At 36.9% G+C, this 15,157-nt stretch overlaps 1 protein-coding gene across 5 annotated transcripts in view; it reads left to right on the forward strand.

The window, feature by feature from the left end:
* DMD (dystrophin) overlaps positions 1–15,157 on the forward strand; it is a 2,389,494-nt gene that overhangs the window by 1,410,404 nt on the left and 963,933 nt on the right. The gene's annotated exons all lie outside the window — the stretch shown is intronic.

The following is a 15,157-nucleotide window of genomic DNA, read 5'->3' on the forward strand; positions in this document are numbered from 1 at the left end:
ACATTCTGTTGGGTTGGCCGAAAAGTTTGTTCAAGTTTTCCTATATGATATTATGGAAAAATCCAAATGAACTCATTGGCCAACCCAGTATATCACGTAGTCCTCTAAGGCATTGTGTGAGGTCAGGGCTGCCCTGAACTGAGAGTACAAATGGTGGTCTGCATTAATATTTATAAGAAATACCTAGAGTCAGAAGCTCCTCTTAGTCACTGAGTTGTGTCTGACTCTTTGTAGCCCTTTACACTGTGGCCCCACCAAGCTCCTCTGTCCATGGAATTTTTCAGGCATGAATACTGGGGTGGGTTCACATTTCCTACTCCAGGGGATCTTTCCAACCCAGGGATCGAACCTGCATCTCCTGTGTCTCCTGCATTGCAGGTAGATTCTTTACCTGCTGAGCCATCTATTAAGTAAAATGCATTATAGCTCTCTTCCTTGACAAGTATACCATCATGATGACATGGAAGTGTGGATTCAAATTCAGATTATTTGATTGGAGTTCTGTACTAGAAGGAGGGAGCTTGAGAAGAGCTGACCTCAAGCCCTTTCTCAGGGATCCACTGCCTATTTGTCCACATTCTTTTCATTCCATCCCACACTGGGAGGAATCTTGTGTACATAGATGTGGCCACATTATCCTGCACACACATATTCAAGTTCCACCCACTAACTGCAAAGACTTGCTCCTTGGCCATACCTGAAAGATGACTTGGAACCTTTTGGCTAGGGAATTCTGGGATCCTGGTGCCCAGAACATAAGAGTGTGAGTTCCTAATGGGTTTGTTGACTTGGCCCCATAAACTCCTCACATCTGGAGAAGGGCCAAACTGGGCCCTTTAAAACCTGGGGCCCAAATGCAGGGGCCCCTGATCTCAGGGGCCTAAATTTCTCCCAGAATAACAGCACAGAGCATAGTGTGTTACTGGTCTGATAACCCAGAGACAAGAGCACTAAAGTAGTTTATATATTTAAGCTTTCTGCACATACTACTTTTTTCCCTTTTTATTTATCTATTTTAAACTTTTTATTTTGTATTGAGGTATAGCTGATTAACAGCATTGTGATAGTTTCAGGTGAACAGCAAAGGGTCTCAGCCATATGTGTACATGTATCCCTTCTCCCCCAGCTTCCCTCCCATTCAGGCTGCCACATAATATTGATCAGAGTTCCCTGTGCTATACAGTAGGTCCTTGTTGGTTATCCATTTTAAATACAAAAGTGTGTACATGTCTATCCCATGCTCCCTAACTACCCCTTTCCCCCATCCTTCTCCCCATCATCATGAGTTCAGTCTCTAAATCTGTGAGTCTGGTTTTGTTTTGTAAGTAAGTTCATTTGTATCATTTCTTTTTTTGATTCCACATATAAGAGACGTCATATGATATTTCTCTTTCTTCCACATACTTCTTTTCCCACTTTTGTTATTCATTAAAAACAAAATCAGTACTTTTATTTGACATGTTTAAGAAATAAATAGTTACCATGTACATTCCAGATTGAACCTATGAAAGACACTGAAAACAGTCAGTAACCAAATAGCAAGAAATACACTAAAAATGAGAGTGTCTATGCCAAGCCAACATGTGTGAAATGGAGGCAGTGTAGATCTGAAACCATGGCACGTGGGATATATTGTTTAAAGTAAGAATAAAATACATCCTAAATCAATTTATTTTCATTTCAGTTGTATAAAATCTCTCAGTCTATCTTAACTTTATTGGAAGGAATGTGGCTCATAAGAGATAATGCATTGAACACAGATAATATTGAGGTAAAAAATAGAATTCTGCCAGATTGACAATAAAACATTCAAACATATCAGTTCTTCCTACTAGAAAATAGTAAAATATAGTACTAACTTGTACTTAAATTATTAGATGTATAAAGATTTTTGGTGAATGAATACTAGGCAAAAAACAAATCTTACAGTACAAAAAAAAAAAAAAAAAACAAGGAAGTCAGGAACAGTATTTGCTTTGGGGGAAATGAATAAGGCTCCCATACAAATGAATTGTATAGTGTGAAGCAGATTGTATATGAAATATTCATGGCATACTGTCCTGAGCTCCCCTTCTGCTGTTTTCATGTAGATGACTGAATTTCAAAGAGAAATATGCCAGGAACAATTATGTGTGTGAGTGTTACTACTTGGGATTGTTTAAAAAGCATTTCTTCTCTTACTGTGTGTGTGTTCTTTTGTTATTTTTCACTTCATAGTTAGAAAATATTATGGACAGATATGTGAGAAATGCTTAATTTACTTTTAAGACATTAATTAATTTAACTATATATATTGAGGTAATTCCTGGCAGTCCAGTGGTTAGGACTCCACACTCTCACCGTGGAGGGCTCAAGTTCATTCTCTGGTCAGGGAACTAAAATCCTGCAAGCCACTCTGTGTGGACAAAAAACATTTTTTTTTTTTATTGCTCCAGCAATAAAGCATATAGCTCAGACGCATGCAAGCCAATGTAATCCAAAATAATAGGCTCAAGGATGAACACATGGCCTATTGGGGGTGATGAGACTCAAGGAGACTTTTGGTGCAGGCTTCTTGGAAATTCTTTCTCTCTTGCTTTGCACTGAGTAATACACAGATAGGTTACTTAGAGCTTCTGTAGCTGTTCTAATACCATTAGAGAAGGTAACTTCAGTAAGGTTGACCCTCAAGGGGGAGATCAAAAGAACTGAGAGTTATGGTTTAGGAGCCTTGATGGAACTTCACTTGCAGCCCACATCTGCACTTTTCAATAATGTGAAGCAATAAATCCCTTTAGCTTTTGTTACTTTGAGTCCAGTTTACTACAATGGGCAACTGACAGAACCCTCACTGTCACAACTTGCACGCCAGGCATGGAGTGAAGCAGAAGAAAGCAGCATACACAGGAGAGTGGAGTTAAAAAGAGCACAGGTTCATTAGAATAACTAGGTTTGAATTCTAGCTCTACCACTTACTTGTTCCCTATTTACGTCATTTAATCTCTCTGTAATGATACCTACCTTGTAGATTTGTTGTGATGATTAAAGCATAATAATGCTGTCATAAAACAAGCACACAGTAAATCTTCGCTACTATTTTTATTTGGTTGCACCATGACATTTCATTCAAGTCTTATAATTGTGGTGTAAGGTGTTATCATCCTCAGTTTATGGGTGAGGTAGCTGAAGTTTTGGTTGAGCTACTTTCCTAAGGTCATAAGTCTAGGAAATAAAGGTGCCAGGTTTCAAACCAAGCCTCTTTAACACCAAATTCCCTTCATTCTCCCATCACTCAAAATGTGATATTCACATGGGCAGGAGTGTTTAACTGAATGCTGCTGACTCCCCATCACATAGAACAATCTCTGGTCCATAGTAAGAATTGAATAAATATCTTCAGAGAGAAAAACTTCCTTCACTAATTGCACAATCTGGAAACAGAAAATTATTTCAAAGTTTTACAGATTATGTTGTAACAAAGTTATGTGTAAGTTGTGGAGGAGGAATGAATACATTTGCCCGAGAGCAATGTTATGGCTGTTATAGTCAGTCCTTCTCATGCTTTGACTGGAAAGGTATGTATTGATCACACAACAAGTTAGAACTAGTAAACAACTTGTTTGGAGAAAGTGAGGGTAGGTGTTTGCCATAAACATTTCTCAAAGTCTAGTGTCAGGTGTTTGATTTCCCAATATCATATCTTTTTTTTTTCTGTATTTTTACATTAACCCCCAGTATTAAGTCTGTAGGCATAGGTTTCAATCCCTAACACTTCAGCGTTTCATAGTCTCCCTTCAGGCATTAGATCAAATTCTGAGACTTGAATTTGTAGTCAAATAGTTTAGGAGCCTGATGGGCTAGAGTCCGTGGGGTCTCAAAGAGTGGGACATGACTTAGCAACTAAACAACAGCAGTTTCTTCCTGGCATTTATATCTCTGGGACCAGGCTGTGATTGCTAATCATATAGATATAGAAATGAATTTTATCAACTGAACCTCATCCACAGTCACCAGCATGGTGGACAATAAAATGAATGTCAGCGTAGTTATTTATAATGGGAGAAAGGTGACCTGAGAATATTGCATTGCCAGCCACATGAACTAACATTTTCCCCGTGACTAAGTTCACTTAGCAAAACAAATTAAAGAACAGAAGTTTGTTTGGCAGCACAGAATCAGAGGAAGGCAAGCAGATGGTTATAAGGAACATTTATCCGAGCTATGCCAGAACTGAAAGAAATTAAATTTATTCAGTATAAGAATTGTCTAGAGTAAGAGAATCCATTTTTTGTGTCAACATGGCCCAAGTTCTTGTTTTGCTACCCTGAGTTCAGTTCAAAGCAGGCAATGTTTATTGCATGACTACTATATGTTATGTTGTATCTTATGAGGTCTTCCTTCTAGGATATTCTTGATTAATTTTTTATTTCTCTCTACCTCATCTCTGATTCTGACATTTCTCTTACTTGCTAGTCCCCTCCCCCAACAGGAATGGAGGCAAGATGTTTATCCTAATGTCTATCATGTTTATCATTTGTCTTAGATTTTTTCTAAATGTGACCTTTACTTAGGTAAATTACATTTTCAGGTTTTTTTTAATTGATTTCTTCAATAAGTATTCTCTGAGAACTTTATATGATACAGATTAAATTGAATCAGATGTTAGGAGATAATAAAAACCTATAGATTGGTCCTTTTTGTGCTTAAAGGATGAAGGAAGTGGGGGTGTTTAAGTGGGGGTGGGGAAAGAGCCAGTATAAGTAAATAAAATTCATTGCTATCACTTTTCCATCTGTTTGGTCTCTGGCCTATGACTTATGATACTTGAACCTCCGGTTTCTCTTCTGAAAAAAGGCAGGGTTGTTAGGAGAAATAAGGAAATTCCTAGACCTTAATATGTTCAATAAAGAATATAAATTATTCATTATTTTATATTCTTCAGATGATTTATACCTTCTTAGCTTTTTGGCAAGACACATGTACAAGTACTAACTAAAAAGCATGTTGACTTTATGAAAGACAAATGAATGCATGAATATGGGGAACGAAAGCCAGTCGCCATCTTGTCTGATAATATAGCATCACGGTGCTGCCCAGCAGGGAAATTTGTATATGTAGCAACTACCGTCACTTGCTTGTGATATAACTTTGGAATGTTATTAATAAGGTACTTCCTCAGACCCTTCCTTACTGGTCGATCAGTCAGTTTCCTTCTTTCCTTCAGTTCCATTCAAGGAGGTTGTCAGCAGCTTCCTTGTTGCCAAACCTGCAAAAACGTTTCTTTTAAGCCTCATTCCACTTGAGCATTTTGTAGCAGACTCTCTGGACAAAGATGCCCTCCTTCCTGAGGGTGATTTCACTTTCTTAGTAGCACATTCTCCTTGTTATCCTTATAACGTCTTGTCCATAGAAATATCTCCTTGATCCCACTTGCTGGCATCTCTCCCCGTGGCTCTTCCTCGTATGTTGCTGTTCCTCAGGGTTTTTCCCAGACTCTTCATTCTACAAAGTCTCCTTGAGTCCTTCTCATCCATTCCATGGCTTCAACTCCAAGGTTTTGCTCTAGGCTAGAATCCTCTTCCTTCCAGACTTGTGTATCCAGTAGCTTCCATTCAAACTTTCACATACCCTCTTAAATTGTACATGTTCAAAAACCAAATTCGTAATTTACCCTCTACCAGCAAGCATGTTTCTCCTTTGACCGTCTTACTTCAGGCAAGGGCACCTACCATCCCCCACATGGCACATACTTTTCTTGGGTCCTGCCAAATCTACAAACAACTATCTCTTTTTTGATTGTTGGTTTGTTTTGTTTTTACTGAACTCTGATTGATTTATATTATTATATTAATTTCAGGTGTACAATAAAGTGATTCAATATTTTTATAAATTATACTTTACTAAAAGTTATATAAAATAGTGGCTATATTCCCTGTGCTCTATGTTACATCCTTGTATCTTATTTATTTATTTTAAATATAAATTTATTTATTTTAATTGGAGGTTAATTACTTTACAATATTGTATTGGTTTTGCCATACATCTTATTTATTTTATACCTAGTAGTTTGTACCTCTTAATCCCCTTCCCTTATTGTGCCCCTCCTTCCACGCCTCTCCCCACTAGCAACTATTAGTTTGTTCTCTGAATCTGTGAGTCTGCTTCTGTTTTATTATATTCATTGTCTATTTTATTTTTTGGATTCCATGTGTAAGTGAAAACCTACAGTGTTTTGTCTTTCTCTCTCTGACTTATTTTACGAAGCATAACACCCTCCAGGTACAATCAACTAGCTCTGGAATTCATTCACATCTTTTCATTTGCATTCACTCCTTTACATGTCCTACCTGTACTAATGCATCAGCCTCTTCACTGTTCTTCTAGCCTCTACTCTTGTTCCTCCAGTATGTTTTCCACTCTGCAGAGTAGTTTTTATGAATGCACACACTACCTTGTCACTCTCTTATTTAAAGACTCATTCATATTTGCCTTTGGATCCCTAACCTCAAACCCAGGGCATTCGTGCAGCAGATGCTCAATAAATCCATGATGAATGAATGAACAGCCTGTATAAACATTGGAGAGTTTGCCATGCTCCTTCTTGGGTCATGCAGGACAGTTTGCAATCAGGGAAATCTACTTGGCCCTTTAGTAGGTAGCTGATAACCTTTTTAAATCTTCCTTCAAGAGACGATGGATTTATCTATCCTCGACTTGAAGTGACTCAGTTTTTGTTGGATAAAGGACTGTCACAGTCATCCAAGGAATCTCTGAAGGCCAGGCGACGCCTCAGTGTGTGTGTGTGTGTGTGTGTGTGTGTGTGTGTGTGTGTGTGTGTGTTTCCCTAAGCTAACAGGCTAAAGGGTTCAGTCTTGAAATGTCTTTTCTTATATTGTCATTCAGGGTTCTTATAGTGGGGCTATAACCCTGAGTGACATTCTTCTTCATTTCATGCTGAAAATGGGGGTTGAAAACAAAGGGTATTGACGGAGAATCAAGGATTGAAAAGGAGAGAAATAAAAAGAACTGAAAAAGATCTCCAGTTGCCCCATCTTAAGGACTTCCTTCTTAACACCAGGCCTTCTTTCTCTGCCAGAATTCATTCTGTCCTCTACTTGTTTAAGGGAAGAGAGGGGGTAAAAGTATTGGACATATAACATTTCCATTTTCACTTAGAAGCTAGAGAACAGAATTAAAGATATGAAAAGTATTAAATGAGTGCTTTTATCAGTAATAATCAACTCTTTGTATATCTTTTCTCTAAAATTCATACTATGGCATAGGCAACCACCTTTCCATCACAATTTGTGCTCTCCCTTTCAGAGTATAGAGTTGCTGCTTTCTGGGATGAAGTTGTCAAAGCAGCAGCTACATTTCCCAGCTCCCCTTGCTTCTAGTTAGAGCCATGTGACTAGTTCTTAACAGTGGAATTGCAGTGCAAGTTACATTGCAGGCATGACTTTTCCAACCATCCCTGACCCACCTGCTGATGTTATGGAAAGGGTTCCAAAGAATTAGAAGGTGAAGAGGCCTAGCATGGAAAAACCCAGAGTCCCTAAATCACTATGTGGAAGAAAGCTATGCACAGATAGGAATGCCTGTGTATATTTTGAAGTATACATTTTTTTCCTTTTCTTTTCTTAAGCTACCAGAATTGCAGGATCCCTTTGTTACAGCAACTGGCATTAACCCCACTGACACATATGTATAACTCTGTGTGCTCCAAAGAATTATAAGCATTATTTGATGGTGGAAAGAAGAGAAAAAAATATACTGAAGAGGAAAGTATTCTGACTCTGTGTTCAATTTTAAAGCACAGTATAATTAGTAATATTGTATGTTTGTTGCAGTTTTTTTGGAAGAATGTTGAAATCTCTGGCAACTGAAATACGTTAATTTTCAATTCTGTGGGTTTTTTTTAATCTGCAAGTTTTGGTAACACTGATATATACCAGTTTATTTGTTTCTTTTAATTCTCAAATTTAAATGTGCAAGTTTGCCTTCCAGGCATAAATTAAGAACCATTGTGGAAAGAGATTATATCAAAACTTCACAAAGATCATTTCAGTTCTTTGTAACCTTAAATGAAGTAAGCTAATAAAGCATTAAATTAGCATGTTGTAAAACTTCCTGAAGTTTTAATATGCTTTTAAGGGGCAACTCTGATCTTATTACCTCTAAAGCTAAAGTCAAAATTGGTGTCTTTCAGTTTATAAAATGGAGATAAAACATCATTTTACCCAATTTAACAAAATATTCTGTTTCTGAATTATAAAATACAGATTGTCTAACAATTCCCAAATAAATGTGCTTACCCAGAAATGAATTTTTTTTTCTAATTAGTAGCCCTGGAGTCTTTGGACCATAAATATGTTTTTCTCTCAAATGCTTTAACCATGACATTTTCCTTCAGACTAGCTCAACTATTTCTACAGAAATTATACACTTCATTTGCATTCAGCCAAGTGAAAATGTAGAAATGATTATAATGATAACTAGTAATTGTTTGGGGCTTCAGAGTTTACAAAGGACTTTTGTATTGACTTTCTCACTTGTTCAGCAAGTAAACTGGTTAGGTAGACAACTGTAATTACCCCCATGTTTTCTGGAAGTGCTGGGGCATAGGGAGACTGCCTGACCTCCTCAAGGTCATACAGGTGCTAACTCCGACAACAGTTTTTCCTACTCTGCTATGTGTCTCATGTAAATATCATATTATGGACAATTTCAGAGAAAGCCTTGACAAAATAAACACCACAGAAGTAAATTTAAACTGTTTCTCTGACTACACTGCATTTATGAAAGTAAAAGTGTTTCCCAACCTGTAAAGTATTTTATTATTGCTTATAGTCATGTTCTTACATACTCAATATTGAGAGCGTAATTTTCCACATAATGAAATGTTCTAAATGATTGCTATCCAATATAAATTTCTGTGATATTAGACATGTTCTAGCTCTGCTGTCCAAGACAGAAGCTACTGGTCATAAATGGCTATTGAGCAATGGTATTTTGGTCAGGGAGACTAAGGAATTCAATTTTTATTTTAATTAATAGTAACTAAGACATTTAAATTTCAAGATCCACCTTGTTGGACAGTGTAGCTATAGAAAATTGACATTTATCTATTAAATGTCATTCTTGTTTTTAAATGTTAGAATTTTTCATTAAACAATATTTTGGAAGTGCTTTTGTTTTATATGATTCAAGTCAAATGCAATATGGTTTCACGGTAGTCAACTCAGAGATATTCAAGTTTTCTTATACATGTTATTTGTTGCCTTAATATAGTTTTTTTTTAACCACTTTAAATGCCTATATAGTACTTGTTTTCAGTTACTCAGAGACCACTGCATATGATGAAGATAAATACACAGGTGGGGATTTAAGGCTCCCAACCTGGTTCAATCAAACCAATTCTGACTCAATTTCAGTATCAGTGTCCTCTAGTACAGGAGAAGGCAATGGCACCCCACTCCGGTACTCTTGCCTGGAAAATCCCATGGATGGAGGAGCCTGGTAGGCTGTAGTCCATGGGGTCGCTGAGAGTTGGACACAACTGAGCGATTTCACTTTGACTTTTCACTTTCATGCACTGGAGAAGGAAATGGCAACCCACTCCAGTGTTCTTGCCTGGAGAATCCCAGGGACGAGGGAGCCTGGTAGGCTGCCGTCTATGGGGTCGCACAGAGTCGAACACAACTGAAGTGACTTAGCAGTAGCAGCAGCAGTCCTCGAGTACATTTATTAGAGGAAAAAAGGAATTTTGCAACCAAAAAGTGATTGAAAGCAACTGTATTTGTTGGCCATATGATTACTAAATAAATGGGGACTTGCTGCATTTCAGAGACCTAATTTCTTTCTTTCTTTCTTTCTTTTTTTTGGCCGTACTGGGCTGCAAGCAGGACCTTAGTTCCTTGATTAGGGTTCAAACCTGTGCCCCCTGAAGTGGGAGAAGAGTCCTAATTGCTGGGCCACCAGGGAAGTCCCCAGAGACCTAACTTCTGTTTATATGCTCTTTAGGAGTACAAATGATGATGATGGCAGTGGTGATAATGATAACATTGATAGTAAGGCGTGGTAATGACTCTTTTGTGTCAGAAAGTAGTCTAAATAATTTCTGTACCTTCAAAAATCATACTCTCCTATGAGGTAGATTCTCCTAATATACTTATTTAGCAAATGAGGCACCTAAGTTGAGTTATTTGCCCAAGGTTATACAGCCCAAACAGGGGTTCCAGTTTCTGTGCTTTTAACCATAAACTATACTGTCTATCCTAGAAGATCTGATACTGTCTATCCTAGAACCTAACCTAGCATTTAAATGCCTTCCCTTTTCTAAAATAGTAAAACTATATATTCTTTTTGGTACATTCAACAAAGAATACTTTTTCCCCCTTGCCATTTTTGACACATTTGTGTCAGGTTTACTAGAATTTAGCTTCCTTTTCTTTTTAGGTGGACTATTTTCTTCCTTTCACATTTGTTGTTGTTGTTGCTGTTGTTTGTTTCTCTGTTTTAATCGGTGTAGTTGTTTTAACTGAGAGGGATATGTGCATGTCAATACTGCTACTGGAGGAAAGTCTTCTATTAATTTGAAGTCTCACTCAAGTGTAGATTATCAAACACTGTTAGTGAGGAGGGTAGAACAGAAAATCGAATGTTAGCTTCCTTCTTATGGCTTTCTTCAGCGATGGGCAAAAATGCCAGTACCTCCCAAGTCTTGGGCAAATGCTTGATTTCATGTTGCTGGAAATTTTTCAAAGTAGTAAGTTTCTTCCTATTTAGTAGTTGAGAAAATTGAGAGTCCTAATTTAGGAATTTCCTCAAAGTTTCTAAAAAAGTAAATGAAGGGATGCAAATCAAATTCTCTTTGGCTCCAAGCCCAATTCCTCTTTGGTTGTTTTTTTTTTTTTTCAGTGTATCATATTGTTTCCTGGTTTGTATCTCGCATTCTGTGTTTCCCCTATTCTGAAGACTGATCAAAATTCCTCATCAGATTCTGAACTTCTTTTCCACTGAATCTCTGTAATTTACAAATAGGAGTTTTGTGTGTGTGTGTGTGTGTGCACGTGCACACGCATACATGTTCATGTTTCTTTCATCGTGTCAATCAGTTGAAATACATTTTGAATTCAGTGTACTGATAACCTTTAAATTCCCCTTTCCTCTTAAATGTTTTATATGGCTGGTACATGATGCTGAGCTTCTAGCAGAATTTAGAAAACAGAAAGACTATTAGATATTCACACTTCATTTATTCAGATGAAGTATTTGTATTAAGTACTAAATTAGATAATCTTTCTGCTTTGCAAATTATATGGTCAGATCAAGTTCCACAGAGGAGAGATAATTCTCAATATTGGCATTCTGTAGTTTCCAAAAAAATTGAATTAGCCTAGAACAAAATCTTTAAATTTTATAGTTGCTACATTCAATTTTGTTACATTCATCCATGTAGTCTGAATTAGGATTTATTGATTTTTTTTGTTCCTTTTCCAGTAACTGCTTGATAATTCAGTATATCAGCTAGTCACACAGTATATCAGAGGTGAACAGCCAAAGGAATGGGATTATTTTTCTTTCTATTGTACCATTTTAGCCCAGAGCTTCCCTCCTGAAGTTTATTCTGTGTTCCAAAATAGTTGCAACAGTTCCAGTAATCAGGTCTATATTGCACTGCAAACTAAAAAATGTACAAGGGAAGCCAAAGGGCACATATACTAACTGAATCAAAGAATAGATCTGCATGTTATTGTTGTTCAATCGCTAAGTTGTGTCTAACTCTCTGTGACCCCATGGACTGCACACTAGGCTTCCCTGTCCCATCACCAGCTCCCGGAGCTTGCTCAAACTCATGTCCACGAGTCGGTGATGCCATCCAACCATCTCATCCTCTGTCACCCCCTTCTCCTCCTACCTTCAATCTTTCCCAGCATCAGAGTCTTTTACATGAGTCGGCTGTTGGTATCAGGTGGCCAAAGTATTGGAGCTTCAGCTTCAGCATCAGTCCTTCCAATGAACTTTCAGGATTGATTTCCTTTAGGATTGACTGGTTTGATCTCCTTGCCATCCTAGGGACTCTCAAGAGTCTTCCATCACCACAGTTCTGCATGTACTTTCAAGTAAAAGCTCATATTACATATTACAGAACACTCCTACTTACATCTTATTAGCCTTAACTTGTGATGTTAATCATCATTTATTGTAGTTTTTTGAGACTTACTGTTGAATTCATGAGTATTTTGGTGCTATATCATGCCTATATCTAGCTGCAGAAGAGGCAAGAAAAGAAGAAATTGAGTTGTTTCTTGAGTGGTTGGTTATTTATAAGATAAAGGTGAAGGAAAGCAAGGGTTCATATTCAGAACATTGATTTTGATTTCTCAACTCGATCATGGCAAAACGAAATGCTATTAATCATTTGGGAGAATTAAATCAATTTTAACTTGATAGATTCTGGCATGAGCACTTTCTAAGTTAAAAAAAGAAATAATATTTTCTCCAACCCTCTCACTATTCCAATACCCCACCCCTAATTTTGGATCCAGTTTATAAAGACTAGAGAAAGTGAAAGATTCAAACCAAATGACATATTTTGGAATTAACTTTATATATTTTTAAAGCTTTGTTGAGATATATTTCACATGCCACACAATTCACTCATTTAAAGTTTACAACTCAGTCATTTTAAATATATTCAGAGTTGTGCAACCATCACTATCAATTTTAGAATATTTTCATCTCCCCCAAAAAACTCTATACCCATGAACAGTTACTCCTAATTTACCCCAAGCTCCTTTCCTCTCAATTTCTTTAGACAAACATGTATTTGCTTTCTGTCTCTATATGTTTGCCTATCTGGATGTTTCATGTAAATGAAATCATTCAAAATTGGGGCTTTTGTGGTTGACTTCTTACCTTTAGCCTAAAGGTTTTAAGTTTATCCATGTTGTACCACATAACAATACTTCATTCCTTTTTATGTCCAAATAATATTCCGTTTTGTAAACACGCCACATTTTATCAGCTTTGCCATCATTAATGGACATTTGGGCAGTTTTCACTTTTAAGCTATTATGCATAATGCTGCGTGAACATTTCTGTACAAGCTTTTGTAATATATCAATACAAAAGCTTGTACATATTTACTAGGGATAGAATGGGCTTCCTTAGTGGTGCAGATGGTAAAGAATCCACCTGCAATGTGGGAGACCTGGGTTTGATCCCTGGGTTGGGAAGATCCCCTGAAGGAGGGCGTGGTAACCCACTCCAGTATCCTTGCCTGGAGAATCCCCAAGGACAGAGGAGCCAGGCTATAGTCTATGGGGTTGCAAAGAGTCAGATACAACTGAGTAACTAAACACACACACACACACACACACACACACACAGAGGAATAGAATGGCTGTCTCACATGGTAACACTGTATTTAATGTTCTGAGGAGCTACCTACGAAACTGTTTTCAAGACAGTGTACCATTTTCCATTCTCACCAGAAGTGAATGAGAATTCCAATTTCCCCACATTCTATTCAACACTGATTATTTTATGTCTTTTAAATAATTACTATGTCATCCTAGTGCATGTAAAGGGGTGCATCATTGTAATTTTAATATTCACTTCCCTGATGATTGATGATGTTGAATATTTTGTCATATTTTCATTGGCTCTTTATTCTTCTCTGGAGAAAGGTCTGTTCAAATCCTTTGCCCAGTTTTAATGGGTTATATGTTTTTATTATTGAGCTATAAGCGGTTTTTGTATATTCTGGATACAAGTCCCTTATCAGGTATATTATTTGCATGTTTTCTCCCATTCTGTGGGTTGTCCTTTCATTTTCCTGTTGGAATCTATTGAAACACCAAGTTCTTATCTTTTGAGGAAGGTTAATTTCTCTCTGTGTTCCTTTTTCTTTTGTGCTTTGGGTGTCATCTCTAAGAAGGCTTAACCTGACCCAAGTTTATAAAGATTTACTCCTATATTTTCTTTTAATAGAGTTATTGTTTTAGTTCTTACATTTAGTTCTGCTGTGTATTTTAAGTTAATTTTGTGTATATGATGAAGAATGGGCCCTCATTCTCTTAGATGTGAATATCCAGTTGCCCCAGTACCATTTGTTGAAAAGATTATTCTTTCCCCATTGAATTGTCTTGGAACTCTTGTGAAAAATCAATTGATCATTTATTTTATTTAATTTCTCTCTAGGCTGTCAATTCTATTCAACTGACCTCTATCCTTATAACAGTACTTCATATACATTTTTTTACAGTCTATGCCATCCATACAGTACATCAGTACATAGACAATATTTAGATGTATGTATTACACACACACATGCTTTCTGTAAGCAGTAGTGAAGAGCTTGGTTTTGATTACTGGAGCTAGTCTGGATCATTTGAAGTCACAGCTATATCAAATACCAGCTTTGTCACTTTGAGCAAGTTCCTTTAACTACTGGAAGGCTAAGTCACCTCACTTGTGAAGTGGGATATGAACTGTGCCAACTTGGTAAGGTTGTTGTGAGAATTCAATTAGACAATTCATTTGAAAGCTTCAAGTCCAGTGCCTGATTCTATAGTTGATTACTCAATATTAGCTGCTATTATTATTGAGTCAGTGTTGTTATTATAAAATATAGTTCCTATAAAAACTGTTTCTTAATGATTATACATTTTGCTCAGCAAGTCACATTTCTCTTGAGAGGCAATTAGGCAAGTTATCATGTAGGGCCTGTGAAATAAAGGGAAGAGAAATAGAGTAGTGAAGTTGATCATATGTTCTGGAACTTCTAGGACAACGCCAAAATATTCTGTTCCACTGTTTATTCATGCTTCAGGTCACATATGCCAAATCCTGGCTTGGAAAAAAAGGCAAGCTTAGGAGTAGCCTCTGAAATATCATGAGATAATGAGATAAGCCTGTAGCTCTGTATCTTTTCCAAACTGTTTTAAAAGAAGCTCTTATTGTTGATATCTATCAATGTGCACCCCTTCAAAGACATGGTCCCCTTTGAATAACTTACTCCTTTTGTAACCCCATCTTTTATGTAGGTTTTAATTATATTTTCTTTAGTCTTAATATTGGGTTGGCCAAAAGTTGTGTTCAGGTTTTTCTATCACCTGAATGACCCTTTTGGCAAACCCAATATTTGTCTCTTTCGCTTATGCATTTGTTT

This window comes from Bubalus kerabau, chromosome X, assembly GCF_029407905.1.
Source record: "Bubalus kerabau isolate K-KA32 ecotype Philippines breed swamp buffalo chromosome X, PCC_UOA_SB_1v2, whole genome shotgun sequence".
In the NCBI taxonomy this organism is placed as follows: Eukaryota; Metazoa; Chordata; class Mammalia; order Artiodactyla; family Bovidae; genus Bubalus; species Bubalus kerabau.